Source organism: Mus caroli, unplaced genomic scaffold (genome assembly GCF_978045245.1).
Source record: "Mus caroli unplaced genomic scaffold, Mus_caroli_1 scaffold_18, whole genome shotgun sequence".
Lineage (NCBI taxonomy): Eukaryota > Metazoa > Chordata > Mammalia > Rodentia > Muridae > Mus > Mus caroli.
This window is the reverse complement of record NW_028227273.1, coordinates 1,190,973-1,210,107: the sequence shown is the minus strand read 5'-3', so window position 1 is coordinate 1,210,107 and position 19,135 is coordinate 1,190,973.

Here is a 19,135-nt window from a genome sequence, read left to right as displayed (position 1 = left end):
TTATGCCAACAATTAAAAATACACTTGAAAACTCTAGAAAAAAAAAGAGAGAAGCAAGCACATTGTAGAGGAGTAGAAGGAAAGAAATAATGAAAATTATGGCTGAAATAAATCAGTTAGTTACAAAGAAAACAATACTAAGAATCAGTGAAACCGCAAGCTCATTCTTTGAGCGAATCAACAAATAGACAGACTCTAAGTGTAACTAACCAAAAGACAGAGAGACAGTACTCAAATTAACTAAATCAGAAACAGAGACATAATAAGAGAGAGTGACGAATCACTGTTTTTAATTTTAAAAAATCACTAAGTCTTACTTATAATGTCTGTCCTCTGCAAAATTGGAAAATATTGATGAAGTGGATGATTTTCTAGACAGATAATACTCACCAAAAATAAATTAAAATCAGGTAAACTACTTAAATAACCCTATAACCCCTAAGGAAATAGAAGCAAACATCAAAAGTCTCCCAATCAAAAACATTCAGGGCCATATGGTTTTAGAGCAAAATTCTAGCAGACTTTCATTTTAAAAAAATATGTATTTATTTTATGTATATGAGTACACTATAGCTGTACAGATGGTTGTGAGCCATCATGTGGTTGCTGGTATTTGAACTTCTGAAGAGCATTCAGTGCTCTTAACCGCTGAGCCATCTCTCCAGCACCTCTACCAGACTTTCAAAGAAGTGCTAATAGCAAAACTCCTTAAACTATTCCATGAAATATGAACAGAAAGAACACTATAAAACTCATTCTATGAAGCCACAGTCACCCTGGTACTTAAACCACACAAATACACAACAAAGAAAGAAAATTTCAAACCAGTTTCTGTTATGAAAAATATGTGGTTTCTCTTTCTGTCTCAACACTGTGGTGTGTGAATGCTGCTTGGGCAGATGAAATGGAAGGCATTAGGCTACAAATATAGCCTGAGATAGGGGCTCAAGCCTGGGTGAGAAACAAGGCAGGCTGAGGTTGATGAGGCAAGGGTTTCCATACTCCCAGGTATCTAGTTGCCACTGGGAACTGTGTGGAGTTGAAAATGAGGTGGTGAAGTTAGGGGGCTTCTGGTTTAGCTCAGGGGTGAGTGTCCATGTCCAGAGGGCAGAAATGCAGGAGACTTAGGTGGTGCATCTCTGTATGACAAAGACTTCCTCCATAGTGGTTCCTGATGAAAGAGACAGTCCTTGCTTGTTCAAACTGTTTATTCATTGTTTATCATGAAAAATGGGTACATACAAGTTTACTCAGGGTGGACCTTTTGCAAGTAGGAATGTCTAGTAAGAGAATCTTATTGGCTAAATTCTTGAGGCCAGCCCATCTAGATATCTCATTAACATGGAGAAATCTGTGTTCTGTGATATGTGACTAGTGGTGATGATCTTTATGTGGTGTATCATGGTCACATGTTTCACGACAGGAACCAGATAGGGAGGAGATGAAACTTCTACCATTCTCAGATATGATAAGTACCAGGGTTTCTGAATCTGCTCAACTATCTCAGTTTTTGTCTGGTGACACAGTTCTACTCACCCCACAAACATTAATGCAAAACTATTCTATAAAATACTCACAAACTGAATCAAGAAATACACCAAAAAAAAATCACTGAATATGATCAAGTAGGCTTCATCCTAGGAATGCAGGGATGGTTCAACATACAAAAATCCATCAACATAATCCACCATAAAAACAAACTGAAAAAAAAATCACATATTATTTCATTAGATACTGAAAAGGTCTTTGAAAAAAATCTAAAACTGCTTCATGTTAAAAGTATTAGAGTAATGAGGGATATAGGGTACATATCTAAACATAATAAAGGTAATATACAACAAGCTAATAGCCAATGTCAATCTAAATGGAGAGAAACTTACACTAAAATCAGGGGCAAGACAAGGCTTCTCACTCTTCCTCTATCTGTTCAAGATAGTACTTGAAGTTCTATCCAGAAATAAGATAACTAAAGGAGATTAGAAATTAGAAAGGAAGAAATCAAAGTATAGCTATTTGTGGATAATATGATACTATATATAAACAATCCCAGAAATTCTACCAGAGAACTCCTACAGCTGATTAACATCTTCTGCAAAGTGGTCTGGATACAAAATTAACTCAAAGAAAGATGTTTCCCTGCTTTATATAAATGATAAATGGGCTGAGAGAGAAACTAGGGATAACAGCATTTACAATAGCCACAAGTAATAGAAAATCACTTGGTGTAACTCTAACCAAGCAAGTGAAAGATATATATGATGAGAAATTCTAGTCCCTGAAGAAAGAATTTGAAGAAGACCTCAGACTTTGATGGAAAGATCTGCCATATTCATGGGTTGATAGTCTTAACATAATGAAAATGGCCATTTTATCAAAAGCAATTCACAGATTCTATGCAATTTGCATCAAAACTCCAACTCAATTTTTACAGAGCTTGACAGATAAATTCTCAATTACCTATGGAAAAATTAAAAACCCAGGAGAACAAAAACAATACTGAACAATAAAAGAACATCAGGAGGTATCACCATCCCTCACTTCAAGCTATAGTACAGTGCAATAGTAATAAAAACTGCATGATTTGGCACAGGAATAGACAGGTTGATCAATTGAATTGAATGGAAGACCTTGAAATCAACCCACAGACAGCAGACACTTAGGTTTTCATGAAGAAGACAAAACCATACAGTGAAAATAAGAAAGTATCTTTAACAAATGGTGTTGGTCTAATTGGATGTCTATATGTAGAAAAGTGTGAATAGATCCATATCTATCACCCTGCACAAAACTCAAGTACAAGTAGTTCAAAGACCTCAAAGTAAAACTCAAAACACTAAATCTAATAGAATAGAAAGTGAGGAATAGCCTTGACCTCCTCGGTACAGGAGACAATTTCTTCAATAGAACACTAATGGCTCAGGCTCTAAGATCAGTAATTAATAAATGGGGCCTCATGAAACTGAACAGCCTCTATAAGGCAAAGGACACCATCAATAGGACAAATGGCAGCCTATGGATTGAGAAAGTATCTTCAACAATCCTACATCTGAGAGAGGACTAATATCCAAAATTTATAAAGAACTCAAAAAGTTATACATCAACAGCCCAAGTAACCAAATAAAAAATGGGGTACATTCCAGAGGTTCCCCCTGCCCCATCAGAGGCTCCCAGGACTCAAATGACCTTAGCTGAAATGCCTAACAGTCAGGACCTAAGTCTAACCCTAACCCTAACCCTAACCCTAACCCTAACCCTAACCCTAACCCTAACCCTAACCCTAACCCTAACCCTAACCTGAACAGACCATCTGCAGTAGATAGGCAGGGCCCCAGTGGAGGGATGGGCTCACCAACCTACCTTCAAAATTTTTGACCCAGAATTGTTCCTGACAAAAAGAAATATAGGGATAAAAATTGAGTAAAGATTGAAGGAAAGCCCATCCAATACCTGACCCAATTTGGAATTTAACCCATGGACAGGCACCAAACCCTGACACTACTACTGATGCAATGTTTTGCTTGCAGACAGTAGCCTAGCATGGCTGTACTCTGAAAGGCTCTTCCAGTAGCTGACTGAGACAGATGGAAATACTTACAGCCAACATGCTCCACTATGTTCATAGCAACCCTATTTATAATAGCCATAAGCTGGAAACAACCCAGATGTGCCTCAACAGAGGAATGGATACAGAAAATGTGGTACATTTACACAATGGAGTATTACTCAGCTAATAAAAACAATGACTTTATGAAATTCACAGACAAATGAATGGAACTAGAAAATAATCATGGTGAGTAAGGTAACCCCAGTCACAAAAGAACACACATAGTATATACTCACTAATAAGTGGATATTAGGCAAAAAGCTTGGAATAACCTTGATACAACTCACAGACCATATGAAACTTAAGAACAAGGAAAACCATAGTGTGGATGCTTCAGTTCTTAGAAGGGGAAACAAAATAATCATGGGAGGGAGCGGGAGGGAGGGACCTGGGTGATAGAGGGAAGGTCAAAGGGGGCAGGATCAGGTGTGGGAGGAGATGGGGGAGAAGTACAGAGGGTCAGGAAACTGAAAAAAGGTGAGTAGCAGTAGAAAGGGAACTGGGAATAGCCACTAGAAAATCCCAGGTTGCAGGAAAGCAGGAGGCTCCCATGATCCAGTGGGGATGGCATTAGCTGAAATACCTGACAAAGGGAAGATAGAACCTGCAGAGACCACAGGGAGAGGTTAGGCATGGCTCCTGGTTAAGGGATGGCACCACTCACCTATCTCAAAAATATTAATCCAGAATTGTTCCTGTCTAAAGGAAATACAGGGTCAAAGAGTAGAACAGAGACTGAAGGAAAGGCCATCCAGAGACTGCTCCACCTGGGGATTCATCCCATCTGTAGACACCAAACCCAGACACTATTGCTGATGTCAAGAAATGCTTCCTGACAGGAGCCTGGTATGACTGGCCCCTGAGAGGCCCAGCCAGAGTCTGAACAATACAGATGTGGATGCTCAAAGATAACCATCAGACTGAGCATGGGGACAGCAATGGAGGAGTTAGGGAATGGACTGAAGGAGCTGAAGGGGTTTGCAACCCCATAGGAACAACAACATCAACCAACCAGACCCCCCCTCCCCTAGGGACTAAATCACCAACCAAAAAGTACACATGGAGGAAGCCATGGCTCCTGGTGCTTAGGTAGCAGAGGATTGCCTTATCTGAGATCAATGGGAGGGGAGGCCCTTGGTCCAGTGAAGACTTGATGTACCAACATAGGGGAATGCTAGGGCAGTGAGGTGGGAGTGGGTAGGTGGGTGAGGGAGCTCCCTCATAGAAGCAGGGAGAGGGGGGATGGGATAGACAGGTTTGCAGGGGAAATGAGAAAGGGGAATAACATTTGAAATGTAAATAAAATAAAATAACCAATAAAAAATAAAAATCAAGCCAATAAAAACAGATATAAATAAAAATAAATTTCAAAATGTCAAAGAAAGGAACTGTGGTACATCTGCACAGTGGAATACTATTCAGCTATTTAAAACAAAGACGTCATAAATTTTCAGGAAAAGGGATGGACCTTGGCAATATCATCCTAAGTGAGGTAACCTGGCTCCAAAAGTACATTATGGTATGTATTTAGTAGATAGATCCAAAGAAACTAAATTAAACAGGAAGGCCCAAGTGAGGTATTTGAATCTCACTTAGAAGTGGAAATACAGTAGTCATATGAGGCAGATGTATGGAGGGACCTGGGTAGGAAAGAAGATGGGAAAGGGGGTTGCAGGGGCATTCAGGATCAGGTGGGGGCATCTTGAGGATGTGCCAGAGACCTGGGATAGGGGAGGCACCCCAGAATCAGGGGTCATTACTATAGCTGTTACTGAGAGGATTGGGGATATGTAACCTGAAGAGGCTACCTCTTATATCCAGACAGGGACCACAGTGAAGCAGTAGGGACACCAACCTACCCATAGTACTTTCAAGCCAAAACGTATCCTGTCTACAAGAAATACAGAGACAGGGGATGAATCAGAGACTGAGGGAATGGTCAAGCAATAATTTGCCCAACCTGAAACTCATCCCATGGGCAAACATCAATCCCTGACACGATTAATGATACTCTGTTATGTTTGCAGACAGAAGTCTAGCATGGCTGTTTTCTCAGAGGCTCCACCCAGCAGCTGTCTCAGAGGGATACAGATACCCACAGCCAAACAGTGAATGGAGCCTGGGGACTCTTATGGAAGAACAGAAGCAGAGTTTGATAGCTCATCTTGGTGGTGTGGATAAGGTAGAGCTGGTGGGCTGACCAGCTCTGCTATCACCGAGGCCCAGGTCCTGGTGTCTGAGATGGCCCACCTCAAAGTCTATATCATATACAAATGGCTGGGATGTGCAGAAGGGTCAGTGCTGCTGTTCCAAAGCTGCATGATGTCTATGACAGAGGGAAACAACAGGAAAACTGGCAGGACTTCCAGTAAGAATCCAATATTTATGGTGGGACAGAAGCCAGAGAACTTGAACCAGACAGGTGACTCAATGCAATTCTCTTGTGATGATGTGTAAACACAGGGATGTACTCTGGGGCACACTGACTTTCTACAGCTTCCATGATGAGATGTTTTTTATGCTTTGTTGTTTGTTTGTTTGTTTGTTTGTCTTTCTATTTTGGGAGGAGATTGTAAGGGGAATGGGCAGATATGAGAGGATGGGGAGATGAACAGGACTGGGATTCATGATATAAAACTCACAAAGAATCTATAAAAAGTTTAAGAAAATAAAAAAAAAACACTTTATAGATATATATGACAATTTAACTACCTTAACATGTATTGGGGAGGATGCTAGCAATATCTGTGGACCTGCACCAGAGCAATCTATTTATTGCCTGCTTCTTGACTTGCACTTAATAAAATAAGTTGCATTTGATATGTTTTGAGAAAAAGATGTGGCAGCATATCCTTATATCACAGCACTGATGTATGGAAAACAGACTTGACTCTCCAGCTGAGATGACATTCTGTAAGAGACATTGTCTCAGGGTCCTTTCAGCAAAATCTTGCTGGTGTATGCAATAGTGTCTGCGTTTGGTGGCTGATTATAGGATGGATTCCCGGGTGGGGCAGTCTCTGGATGGTCCATCCTTTTGTCTCAGTTGATGCTCACAGTCAGCTATTGGATGGAACACAGGGCCCCCCAAAGGAGGAGTTAGAGAAAGTACCCAAAGAGCTGAAGGGGTCTGCAACGCTATAGGTGGAACAACAATATGAACTAACCAGTACCCCTAGAGCTCATGTCTCTAGCTGCATATGTAGCAGAAGATGGCCTAGTTGGCCGTCATTGGGAAGAGAGGCCCCTCTGTCTTGCAAACTTTATATGCCCCAGTACAGGGGAACACCAGGGCCAAGAAATAGGAGTGGGTGGATAGGGGAAAAAGGGCAGGGGGAGAGTATAGGGGACTTTCAGGATAGCATTTCAAATGTAAATAAAGAAAATACCTAATAAAAAGTTGGAAAAAGAAAAAAAGAGAAGCTGTCTCTAAGCATAGGGCACAGAAACTATTGATAAAAGCATCCTGGTATCAACTTCTTTTTATATTTTAATTTTTATTAGGTATTTTCTTAATTTACATTTCAAATATTATCCCCTTTCCTCATTTCCCCTCCGAAAACCCCCATATCCAACTCCCCCCTTCACTAATACACACACTCCCATTTCCTTGTCCTGGCATTCCCCTACATTGGGATATCAAGTTTTCACATGACCAAGGGCCTATCCTCTCATTGATGTCTGACAAGGCTATACTCTGCTACATATGCAGCTGAAGCCTTGAGTCCCACATTGTGTACTCTTTAGTTGGTGGTTTAGTCACTAAGAGCTCTGGGGGTATTGGTTAGTTCATATTGTTGTTCCTCCTATGGGGCTGAGATCCCTTCAGCTCATTGAGTCCTTTCTCTAACTCCTCCATTGGGAAACTTGTGCTCAGTCTAATGGATGGCTGTGAGCATCCACTTCTGTATTTGTCAGGCAAGGACAGAGTCTCTCAGAAGACAGCTATATTAGGCTCCTGTCAGCGAGCACTTGTTGGCATCCAACATAGTGTCTGGGTTTGGTAACTGTGTATGGGAAGGATCCCCAGGAGGGATAGTCAGTGGATGGCCTTTTATTCAGTTTCTGCTCCACATTTTGTATCTGTATCTTCTCCCATGGGTATGTTCATCCCCCTTCTAAGAAGGACAGAAATATCCACTCTATGGTCTTCCTTCTTCTTAAGCTTCATGTGGTCTGTGAATTGTATCTTGGGTATACCAAACTTCTGGGCTAATATCCATTCATCAATGAGTGTATACCATGTGTATTCTTTTGTGACTGGGTTACCTCACTCAGGGTGATATTTTTTAGTTCCATGCATTTGCCTAAGAACTTCATGAATTCATTGTATTTAATAGCTGAGTAGTACTCTATTGTGTAAATGAACCACATTTTCTGTATTCATTCCTCTATTGAGGGACTTCTGGGTTCCTTCCAGCTTCTGGCTATTATAAATAAGGCTGCTAGAAACATAGTGCAGCATGTGTCCTTATTACATGTTGTACCATCTTCTGGGTATATGCCCAGGAGTGCTATAGCTGGGTCCTCAGGCAGTACTATGTCCAGTTTTCTGAGAAACTGCCAAAATGATTTCCAGAGTGGTTGTACCAGCTTGCAATCCCACCAGGAATGGAGGAGTGTTCCTTTGTCCACATCCTTGCAGCATCTGTTGGCACCTGAATATTTGATCTTAGCCATTCTGACTGGTGTGAGGTGGAATCTCAGAGTTGTTTTGATTTGCATTTCCCTGATGACTAAGGATGTTGAACATTTCTTCAGGTGCATCTCAGTGTTTCTCAGTTGAGAATTCTTTATTTAGCTCTATACCGCATTTTTAGTAGTGTTATTTATTTCTCTGAAGTCTAACTTCCTGAGTTCTTTGTATATTTTTGATATTAGGCCTCTATCAGATGTAGAATTGCTAAAGATCTTTTTCCAATCTGTTGGTTACTGTTTTGTCCTATTGACAGTGTCCTTTGCCTTATAGAAGAACCTTTGCAATGTTATGGGGTCCCATTTGTCGATACTTGATCTTATAGCATTAGCTATTGGGTTTCTGTTCAGGAAATTTTCTACTCAATTCTCTGAAGAATTGATTTGAAATTTTGATGGGGATTGCATTGAATCTGTAGATTGCTTTCAGCAAGGTGGCCATTTTTACTATATTCAACCTGCCAATCCATGAGCATGGGAGATCTTTCCATCTTCTGAGATCTTCTTTGATTTCTTTCTTCAGAGACTTCAAGTTTTTGTCATACAGATCTTTCAATTGCTTAGAGTCGCACCATGATATTTTATATAATTTGTGACTATTGTGAACGGTGTTGATTCCCTAATTTCTTTCTCAGCTTGCTTACCCTTTGAGTAGAGGAAGGCCACTGATTTGTTTGAGTTATATCCAGCCACTTTGCTGAAGTTGTTTATTAGGTTTAGGAGTTCTCTGGTGGAATTTTTTTGGGTCACTTAAGTATACTGCAAGTAGTAATATTTTGAATTTTTCCTTTCCAATTTGTATGCCTTTGACCTCCTTTTGTTGTCTAGTACTATAAGTATATATTGAACAAGTAGAGAGAGCGCTTGAACACCCTTGTCTAGTCCTTGATTTTAGTGGGATTGCTTCAATCTTCTCTTGATTTAATTTGTGGTTGGTAACTGGTCTGAGCTATACTGCTTTTACTATGTTTTGGGATTGGACTTAAATTCCTAACCTTTCCAAGGTTTTTATCATTAAGGGGTGTTGTATTTTGTCAAATGATTTTTCAGCATCTAATGAGATGATAATATGATTTTTTTCTTTGATTTTGTTCGTATAGTGGATTACATTGATGAATTTCCGTGTATTGAACCATCCCCGCATCCCCAGAATGAAGCCTACTTGATCATGATGGATGATCATTTTGATGTATTGTTGGATTTGGTTTGTGAGAATTTTATTGAGTATTTTTGCATTGATATTCATAAGGGAAATTGGTCTGAAGTTCTTCTTCTTTGTTGGTTGTCTGTGTGGTTTAGGTATCAGAGTAATTGTGGCTTCATAGAATGAATTGGGTAGCGTTCCTTCTGTTTCTATTTTGTGGAATAGTTTGAATAGTACTGGTATTAGATCTTTAAAGGACTTATAGAATTTTCCACTAAACCCATCTGGTACTGAGCTTTTTTTTTTTTTTTTTTGGTTGGGAGACTATTAATGACTCTTTCTAATACTTTAGGGGTTATGGGATTGTTTAGATCCTTTATCTGATTCTTATTAAACTTTGGTATTTGGTATCTGTCTAGAAAATTGCCCATTTCATTCAGATTTTCCTGTTTTGTTGAGTATGTGCTTTTGTAGTAGGATCTGATGATTGTTTTGATTTCCACAGTTTCTGTTTTTATGTTTCTCTTTTCATTTCTAATTTTGTTGATTTGAATACTATCTCTGTGCCCTCTGGTTAGTTTGGCTAAGGGTTTATCTATTTTGTTAATTTTCTCAAAGAACCAGCTCCTGGTTTTGTTGTTTCTTTGTATAGTTCTTTTTCTTTTTACTAGGTTGATTTCAGCCCTGAGTTTGATTATTTCCTGCCTTCTACTCCTCCTGTGTCTATTTGCTTCTTTTTGTTCTAGAGCTTTCAGTTGATCTGTCAAGCTGGTAGTGTATTCTCTCTCTAGTTTCTTTTCTGCAGCACTCAGAGCTATGAGTTTTCCTCTTAGAACTGCTTTCATTGTGTTCAATAAGTTTGGGTAAGTTGTGGCTAAATTTTTATTAAACTCTTAAAGTCTTTAATTTCTTTCTTGACCAAGTTATCATTGAGTAGAGTATTTCTTAGCTTCCATGTGTATGTGGGCTTCTTCAGTTTTTGCTATTATTGAAGACCAGCCTTAGTCCATGATGATCTGATAGGATGCATAGGACTGCTAAAATCTTCTTGTATCTGTTGAGGTCTGTATTTTGACCTATTTTATGGTGAATTTTGGAAAAGATATCATGAGTTGCTAAGAAGTTATTTTCTTTTGTTTTAGGATAAAATGCTCTATAGATACCTGTTAAATCCATTTGTTTAAAAACTTCTATTAGTTTCCCTGTGTCTCTGTTTACTTTGGGTTTCCGTGATCTGTCCATTGATGAGAGTGGGGTGTTGAAGTCTTCTACTATTATTTTGTGAGGTGCAATGTTTGCTTTGAGCTTTAGCAAAGTTTCATTTATGAACATGGGTGTGTAGATGTTCAGAGTTGAGGGTTCATTTTGGTAGATTTTACTTTTGATGAGTATGAAGTGTCCCTCCTTATTTTTTTGATAATTTTAGGTGAAGTTCAATTTTCCTTGATATTATAATGGCTTCTCCAGCTTGTTTCTTGGGACCATTTGCTTGGAAAATTGTTTTCCAAACCTTTTATTCTGAGGTAGTAACTGTGTGGTCACTGAGGTTGGTTTCCTGTATGCAGCAAATTGTTGGGTCCTGTTTACATAACCATTCTGTTAGTCTATACCTTTTTATTGGTAAATTGAGTCTGTTGATATTAAGAGATATTAAGGAAAAGTAATTTTTGCTTCCTGTTATTTTTGTTTTTAGTGTTGCAATTATGTTCATGTGGCTAACTTCTTTTAGGTTTGTTGAAAGATTACTTTCTTACTATTTCTAGGGTGTAGTTTCCCTCCTTGTGTTGGAGTTTCCCATTTATTACCCTTTAAATGGATTTGTGGAAAGATGTTGTAAAAATATGGTTTTGTTATGGAGTAGCTTGGTTTCTCCATCTGTGGTAATTGAGAGTTTTGTTGGGTATAGTATCCTACACTGGCATTTGTGTTCTCTTAGGTTCTGTATGGCATCTGCCCAGGATCTTCTGGTAAGAAGTCTGGTGTAATTCTGATAGGTCTGCCTTTTTATATTACTTGATTTTTTCCCTTACTGCTTTTAATATTTTTTCTTTTTCTTGTGCATTTAGTATTTTTATTATTATGTGAATGGGGGAAGTTCTTTTCTGGTCCAAAATATTTGGAGTTTGTTAGGCTTCTTGGATGTCCATGGGCATCTCTTATTTTAGGTCAGGGAAGTTTTCTTCTATAATTTTGTTTGAGATATTTACTGGCCCTTTAAGTTGGAAATCGTCACTCTCTTCTATACCAATTATCCTTAAGTTTGGTCTTCTCATTGTGTCCTGGATTTCCTGGATGTTTTGAGTTAGGATCTTTTTGAATTTTGCATTTTCTTTTACTGGTGTGTCAATGTTTTCTATGGTATCTTCTCCACCTGAGATTCTCTCTCCTGTCTCTTGTATTCTGGTGGTGATTCTCACATCTATGACTCCTGACCTCTTTCCTAGGTTTTCTATCTCAAGAGTTGTCTCCATTTGTGGTTTCTTTATTGTTTTTACTTCCATTTTAACTTCTGGATGGCTTTATTCAATTCCTTCACCTCTTTGGTTGTGTTTTCCTGTAATTCTTCAAGGTATTTTTGTGTTTCCTTTTCAGGGCTTCTACCTGTTTACCTGTCTTCTCCTGTATTTCTTTAAGTCAATTATTTATATCCTTCTTAAAGTCCTCTATCAGCATAATGAGATGTGATTGTTAAATCCAAATCTTGCTTTACTGATGTATTGGGGTATCTAGGACTTGCTATTTTGGGAGAACTGGGCTTTGATGATACCATGTAGCCTTGGTTTCTGTTAGTAAGGTTCTTGTGCTTGCCTTTTACCATCTTGTTATCTCTGGTGTTAGTTGCTCTTTCTGTCTCTGGCTTGAGCTTGTCCATCCTCTGGTCTTGAAAGCCTGTGTCAGCACCTCTGGTAGACCTGCTCTGCTCTGGCAGGATCCCTTGTGCAGAGGGCTGTAAACAACCCCAGCTCAGCAGGGCTGTGGTGGCACATGCCTTTAATCACAGCACTTGGGAGTCAGAGGCAGGCAGATTTTTGAATTCGAGGCCAGCCTGGTCTACAGACTGAGTTCCAGGACAGCCAGGGCTACACAGAGAAACCCTGTCTCAAAAACAAAAGCAAAAACAAACAAACGACAAAACAAAACAACCCCAGCTCATGGGTGCAGATGGAAGCTGGAAGGACCTTGTCCTAGCTGCTTCACTGCTCCTGTCTGTTCCTGCCTTAGACAGTCACCAGAGAGAAAATGGAAATCTTACCTCTGAAACTGGGAGTCAGTGTACTCCCTGGTGACCCGCTTTCCCTAGCAGGACCCTAGCTGGAACAACCCCAGCTCCTGGGTACAGATGGTGGCAGGAAAGACCCTATGTCTGATATCAAGTTCTTGCTTCCACAATTGACTGCATGGTGAAGTACACCTATACACATGCATACATCTCTCTCTCTCTCTCTCTCTCTCTCTCTCTCTCTCTCTCTCTCACACACACACACACACACACACACACACACACACAAAAACACACACATACACTGCTTGTACAGATGCACACAGGCACACACATACCTCTAATATCCTCTATCTTAATCTGATAATGTATGACAAATATTCCTCTACTGATTCATTTGATGCTTTATTGTTTTTACCTGCTATAGATGTGTTTCAATAATTGATACATTTAAAGACATATAAAATGGAAACCTAAAAGATGTGAAACTTGAAAACAAGATAAAGACTCTGAAGACTAGAGGGAGAAGAATGTGCAACATACCAGCTTCTAGGGGTTTCGGGTCTTCATTGTACAAAACAGCCAGAATCTAGTCATTTCTATAGCCAAAAGAAAGTGAAAATGTCATACATAAAATCCAAATCTCAGTTCATGAATAAAACAAGAGATGTGTTTGAAATTAGACAATAGGAAAAGAACCTCAAACATGTGCTGCCCACTGTTTGGAATGAAGCTTTCAGCAAGCTGTGAAAACTGAGAAGTGGTAAGTTTCAGCCTTAAGAATGAGGAAACAATTCAGGCTAATCTGGATCAGTGAAGCTGAGAATTTTATTAAAAGATTTCCTTCTGGAATTGGAAGAAGTCTGGCAGAAGAAACTCAAAACTGTTAAGGAAACATAAAAACCCTTCATGTAAAATAAGTCTACAAGCTCAAGTATCCAAATATATGAATGAATCTGAAGTAACACCAAATAGTCAATGAAACCAATAATTAGGATTATTGTATATAAAGTTGCTATTTTAAATTTGGATGGAGCTTTTGGGCACATTATTAAAGGAATTATAGGATGTAGGATGATGAAAGGCTTGTGGCTCTCACCTCATTGTCCTGTGATAATAGAATGATGCGAATACAAACACGTAGTACCTGTACCCACAGAATCTTCAGAGGCAAGGGAGTGTACATGGTAATTTACTAGGGCAATTCAATACAGAACCTGGGGTCAAGCAGAGCTAGTAGAGTTTTCTAACAAAACAAACAAAACAAAACAAATCAGAACAAAACAACCACAATGATTGTGGTAGGAGGGACACTGAAGTATGAAACCTGCCAATCAGACACTGAAATGTGAGATATGCTCTTGAGATCTGTTTTTTTTTTTTTATTTGCTCATAATTAGTGATCGAGGGAAATTATTATTCATGTACTCATTAGAATCATAATCTCCATCCAACTCTTATAAAAGAAAGCATTTAATTGGGGTTTACTTCCAGTTACAGAGGCTTAGCCCATTATTGTCATAGTAGGAAGCATAGTGGGAAACATGGAGGCTTCCTGGCAAACATGCTACTGGCTAAGTAATAGTAGCAGAAAGAGAGGGCTACTGAGCCTGGCTTGGGCATTTGAAACCTCAAAGCCCACCTCTAGTGACACACTTCCTCCAACAAGGCTACACTAGACCTCTTATTCCTTCTCAAATAGTGCCACATCATGAATGTCTATGCCTTCAAATATGAACATATGGAGACCATTCTTCACATCAACTATTCATTTTCACCTGTGCACAATAAATAGCTTGGTTGCACTTTACTAAATGCAGTCCAGAGCCCTGTAAACAGAACATTTACTTTCTATCTGCTTTCCTATTGGAAAACTACTCAAAGAAACAGCAATGGAAAAGAACATATATAACAGCAGACATTTCCATTAAAATTCAATATTATATGAGTCACAGACTGTGATGCTTTAACTCTTACCAAAAATAATAAAACAAGAATAAAATTAAACTGTACTCGAAGTAAATTTAAATTGTGATATATTTATTACAATATTGTGCAATTTAATATAGTGTTTCAAACGTAGGTGGAAAACAATAATTATGAAGAGGTATCATGTTTATCAAAGATTAGAAATTAATAAGAGCAATTTTTAGACACTATCAATTTCAAGAACTTGAAGTTAATATAAAATATTATAAAGTATAGAATAATTCATCATATCATTCTCTGATCATGTACTCTGTAATATTCTCTGGCTGTGAAGCCTACAAGCTGCAATGACTTATCCTACAAGATATTCCCAATGATGCAATACTGGCACTCTTGGGTGTCAATAACAACTGTCTAATCAGACTTAAAGTCCACTGAATAAGTGGGAATTTAGACCTGGTGATGTACACCAAGCCACCTATCCAAGGCTAAAGAATTAATGGACCTTAGTGGAGAACTGATTGATGTAATTTTTCAAACACATAAATTATAACTGTACCCTAAATATTTATACCAACAGATAAGTGTAGGTCTCACTTCCTCATCAGTAAAACTTCTTCTTTGCAGCATATAGAGACTCTTACAGAAATCTACAACTGGTCAAAATACAGAAAATAAATAACTATGCAATACCTCATCCCAATGACACATGTGAAAATCATACCTAAACCCAAGGCTCAGGGAACATAACAGAACTGGAGGGAGAAAGTTTCTAAAGACTGGAAGACCAGAATGACTGCTGTCCGATAGTGTCTGCAGGACTTGATAGAGTGACTATGTTCCTAAAATCTCAATTTACCCCTAGATGAAATTGCCTTCATTTATGCTGTCATGGCAGATAAAGGCTGAAGAGAAGGACATACCCAGTTTTCTCCAGGGATAAACCTTTGGCTTTCCAATGCCATCCTTAAACATGTATACATATGAGCAACATAAAATGGACTCAGTATGTTTTTTGTGTGTTTGTTATAGTAATAATTAAAAAGAATAGATTATAAATTTGAGATGGAGGTGGGGGACATGACATATTAGAGGACTGAGAGAGTAGTGCAAAAGAGTTAAATATACTATTTATGCATGAAATTCTAAAAAAATAAATTAGAAAAAATTACTTATGCCAAGAAACATGAAATAACACTTCCTTGTATCTCATTAGTTCTCTGTGGAAAAGAACAGCAATTAAGGTTGTTTATTGATTTCTTTCACAGTACTGGCTTAATCCAAGAGGAGAGAACACTTTTGGCTTAGATTTTTAAAGAGTATAGATAGAAAGAAGAGATTTAAGGCTTTGAGCCAAACCCCTTGAACTCATGACTTCATGACCTTCAGGTTATTCAGTGCCCTTCTTTGGAATATTATATTCACATGCAGCACATGCCTCCAAGAGAACTTATTCATAAGCACTGTAGCCCTCCATACTCTTCTCTGTAATTCTGAAGCATTTACTGTATATACCAAAATGTCTTGTCTTTGGTAACTAATAATTAGCATTTGTATCTGGGTGTCTCTTGAGATTAGGGTCCTAAAGAAGACTATACAGCATATAAGAAAGTCACGAGTGGTACTTTGAAATATTTTAGGTCCATTTAAAAATAGGAATATAGGTTGAAGACAGGATGCTACAGATATTTGTTCAGCTATGTGAATAACAAGAGAAACATGAGAATGTTTAGCAAGCATGTGAATATCTGAGATGTGAAACATTAGCTTAAAACACAGTATAGGTTATATCTAGTGATAAAATACACAGATGTAGGTCATAGGCCCTAGAGAGAACCTAATAATCTTCTGTTAAGTGGACACAGAATTAAATCGACTCCAAACCATTATGCTCATAGACTGATGCACCTTTCAAGCCTTATCAGAGAAGCTTCTTTTTGCAATACAGAGTAATTAACACAGAGATCTGTAACTAGTCAAAGAATATATGAACCTGGTAAGTTTTTGGCCCTAATTGGGACACCTATATCACATTCCTAAACTCCTACATCCAAATATTAGCAGTCACCTCTGAAGAGAGACATGGAAGATTTTAAGGGTCAAAGCTAGTAGCAATAGATGACTTCAACAATGTTTCTAGGACACAATGAACAGCTAAACATATGAATCTACAGTGGACATGATAACTTGCACATGATTCATGTAAGCTCAAGTGAAATAGCCCCTGCCCAATAAAAAAAAAAAAAAGGTATAGGCATGAAGTGCTTCTACTAGCTGAGCAGATATTGGCAATTGATAGTTGCCTGTTCCTATGCAGTAGTCAGTGTGCCCCATACATTCTCTTCATCTTGAAACCGGGCTAGCCTCTGTGGATATTTCATGTAAATCAACTGTATGATTACACTAAATATTTTTCTTTTTTACTTTATTAAAATGTATTTTCTTATTTCCCTCCATTTCTGAAGTAGAAATTTATGGTTTCTTTGGAGACTCAGTTGTGTCATGTGATATTTTTCCACAAAATTGTCTTCTGAGAAGATGTTTTTGCTGAAGCAGACATACAGGGGGCTGTTTTGCTGAGAAAAGGCATGTGGTGTTTTACTGGAAACTGTCTAGAAAGGGGCATGTGATGTTTTGCTAGAGCATACTCTTGAGAGAACATGTGATGTTTAGAAAGGATATAAATATAACCCAACAGACAGTGGATGACACTGTGTAATATTACTTCACTTTGCCACTCTTTGCTGGTCATTGTCATTGCTTCCTAGAGAGAAACACAACCAAAGAACTTCTGAAGGCATTCCTTGGGACAATCGTGGTTTCTTCTGGATCGAACTGCCATTACTGACTAGGGAATGATATTTGGGAGTGGAACGAACAACCGCTGCTGATTCATGTGATATCCTGACAACTCAGATTGCCTCATGGAACTACTTCTAAATAGGTCTATATCCTCCTTTGTCTTATTAACCTTCCCTTTCCACTAACATTGGTAGCTGGTGGGCTAGAAAGGAGGATGGAGGATAAAGCATTTAAGTATACTTATTACAGTAGGTTTTGAAAAATTAAGCTGACATATTTCTCCATAATTCCCTCCAGGCTAAGCTCAAATTTGTGGCCTCTATTTCTTTATTATTGTTAAATGCAACCTGTTGAGTCCACTCACTGGTTGAATTCACATATGAATTTAGGGCTGACTACTGGAGTTAAATAACCATTTAGAGGACTGATATATTTAAAACACAACTCCTAAAACTGAGTCTCAGGAACATCATGGAAGTTTGACAAAAAAGATTGTAAGAGCATGAGGGTCAGCAAGTCTGATGAAACATTATATCTTTTATGTATGAGGGAAACCTATACCCATGGCATCTCAACAGTATGCCTTCAACAAGTCTTAAACAATGACAACAGTTGACATGTAAATAGAGTTGGGGAAAATCTCACATGACCCCATCTTAGTTCAAGAGGTACAAGCAATTAACAACTGCCGAGTAAAGGGGAATATTTATATATTTTAAGTTTACTTATTTTTTATGGAATTAACCCCATGTCATCTCAAATAGTGTGTTTTATATGTTGCAAAATTTCACTCTGCCAGCCTTAAGGTATTATTGAAATATAAAAGTCATAGATACTTTTGACACACAATGTGTTGTTTTCCCATGCTACATACCTTGTGAAATGACTATATCAAGCTACAAAATATATTATTATCAGATAAAATGATTATCCTTGTATATGAGGGAAACATTTAAGATTAACTATTCCTCTCCAATGTATACTATGGTTTGATTAATTCTAGTTATCGTATTGTTCAACTATCCTCTATAAATTATTCATCTTCCTAATCTAAATAAACTTTGCACCTTTGATTCAATATTTTCTTAAGTCTGTACAATCCTGGAAAACAACATTTTATGCAAATGATAGTCTCCTGTTTTAGGGCTTAATAGTTTAATGGATAAGAAAAATGTATATGTATATACATATAGACTAAGTTCTAGCTAAAGATTTAAGGGATTGTGTCTGGCTTCAGTCAACAATCATTTCATGTGCACTTTTATCATTGTTTTAGCCTCTCTTCCCTAAACTTACTAGGAATAATTTCTTTTTTTTATTGCTTAATGTACAACATTTATTTTTTTCATGTTCTGAAACTTAAGCATGCAAATATTGAAAGTTTATAAAAATTTTATAAAGAATAAGCTAAAGCATTGTTCCCCACAATTAAGAGCCGGCTGTTGTGTGTATTATATTTCAACATGTATACATTTCTTTTCCATTTTCTTTTTTAAAAAATCATTTTACAATTCTAGAAGGTTCTATTTATATCACAGAAGAATAAAATGTTCAGCAATCTTAACTAGCTGTGCTGCCTGAGAGCTATAGTAAGGATTGGCCTTTAAAGGTGTGCCCACTGGTGCAAGAGTTGCACAGATATTATCAGAGAACTCTGATTGGATTTAAGGCCTTCTCGAAAGGATGGAAGCCTGCTTGGCACTGTTAATGGGCCAACCACCTGTAGCCGACTAAGCCATAG